Source organism: Sapajus apella, unplaced genomic scaffold, assembly GCF_009761245.1.
Source record: "Sapajus apella isolate SASKATOON/1434 unplaced genomic scaffold, GSC_monkey_1.0 scaffold8, whole genome shotgun sequence".
Lineage (NCBI taxonomy): Eukaryota > Metazoa > Chordata > Mammalia > Primates > Cebidae > Sapajus > Sapajus apella.
In genome coordinates, this window is record NW_022436948.1 from 8,850,927 (window position 1) to 8,852,968 (window position 2,042).

The following is a 2,042-nucleotide window of genomic DNA, read 5'->3' on the forward strand; positions in this document are numbered from 1 at the left end:
GGCAGGAAAATTCCCTAACCCCAGGCGGGGGTGGTGGTGGGGGGAGGACCCCCCATTTCCCCCCAACCTGGGTAAAAAAAAGAAAACCCCCCTCAAAAAAAAAAAAAAAAAAAAGAAAATTTTGTCTACCTCCTAGAAAATGATCATTTAAAACTTTTTTGGGGGAAAAGCAAAAGGGAATCAAAAAGTTATAACTTTCAACTATGTAATTATGTAATTTATTCTAAAAACAATAAAAAATAAGTAAATTTATTCAGAAAAAATAACAATGCCAATAATAAGAATTTTAAAGAAAAAGAGAAAATCAAATCTCAAAAGCAAATCCTATTCGAATTTGTAAACAGTAAGTCTACTAAATTTTTTGTTTAGAAATGTTCAATGATTCAGAGGGAGTAAAATTAATTATGCCTGATCAGTAAACCAAGATAGTTCAAGATCCAGATCCACCGTAATGGGCCCTTAGTCTGACTCCAACTCTGAACCAGGTTTCTTCATTTCTCTTCTGAGTCTAGCTATTTTCCCATTCTTGCATCAAGCTCAAGGAATCAGGCTCAAATAAATTCTGTATTCACTCTATAACAATGGCATAACAACTAGCATGAAAGTCACAACAGGCACCACTAACTCGGCTTTTTTCAACAACAAAAAGCCTCCAAAGTTGCTTTCTTAGCAAATTAATGTTAACGAGGATAATTTATTTATAAGGAAAGTAAAGGCAGCACTTCTTTGAGACAAGAGAAAATCACTTTATGCACAGATGCTGCTGCAGATAATTGCATAGGACAGTTAAAAATAACCTCTATTTGCTCACACCTGTAATCCCAGCACTTTGGGAGGCCGAGGCGGGTGGATCGCGAGGTCAAGGGATAGAGACCATCCTGGCAAACATGGTGAAACCCCGTCTCTATTAAAAATACAAAAATTAGCCAGGCGTTTGGCATGCGCCTGTAGTCCCAGCTACTCGGGAGGCTGAGGTGGAAGAATCGCTTGAACCTGGGAGGTGGGGGTTGCAGTGAGCCGAGACTGTCACTGTGCTTCAGCCTGGCGACAGAGCAAGACTCCGTCCCAAAATAAAATAAAAGAAAATAACCTCTATTTGAAGGAATACCCGATAAAAACCAAATGCCACTTTTGTCTGCACTCCTGTTCTACACTTAAAAGTCACCCAAAAATCTCTTTCAATGTGTTTTATGATGAACATTACTTCCTCTCTACAAAATTTTAAAAATTAGCCAGGTGTGCTGGTGCATGTCTATAGTTCCAGCTACCCTGAAGGCTGAGGCAAGAGGATCACTGAGTAAGCTGTGATCATACCACTGCACTCTAGCCTGGGAGAAAGAACAAGAACCTGTCTCAAAAAAAAAAAAAAAAGAACTAGAGGCAAAAAACCACTGCACATGACAGAAGCAAATAAATAAAGCCAATTACACCAGAGATATTAAAAGCTGCTATGTATATATGTATATGTTTCTGTGTGAATATATAACATCTTCATACTTTAATGATGACCATTTGTGTCTTAAACAGTCATAAATGAACTTTCAGAATGCTAGTGCACTAAAATTTCAGAATGTCACTGTCAGCACAGGGGAATGGATAGGGAAAAACATTTGAAAAGCACTCCCATCCTCCTATTCTGGAAGCACCTCTTTGAAAAATCATTTTGTACATGATCATAATTCTTATTTCTGAATGTCATTTTTATTTGCTATATACTATAATTCTTCCAATGATCATCTTGCTCTCCTGTGATGCTGCAGGCTGCACAACAGGACTACACATCCCACGTTTTCTGGAATTTGCAGCAGTACTTAACCACATGTGGTTAATATATCCTGACTGGGGCCCGGCACAGTGGCTTACGCCTGTAATCCCAGCACTTTGGGAGGCTGAGGCGGGTGGATCACGAGGTCAAGAGATCGAGACCATCCTGGTCAACATGGTGAAACCCCGTCTCTACTAAAAATACAACAAATCAGCTGGGCATGGTGGCGCGTGCCTGTAATCCCAGCTACTCAGGAGGCTGAGGCAGGAGAATTGCC

At 39.9% G+C, this 2,042-nt stretch overlaps 1 protein-coding gene across 15 annotated transcripts in view; it reads right to left on the reverse strand.

The window, feature by feature from the left end:
* TTC3 (tetratricopeptide repeat domain 3) overlaps window positions 1-2,042 on the reverse strand; it is a 127,047-nt gene that overhangs the window by 39,039 nt on the left and 85,966 nt on the right. The window lies entirely within an intron of this gene.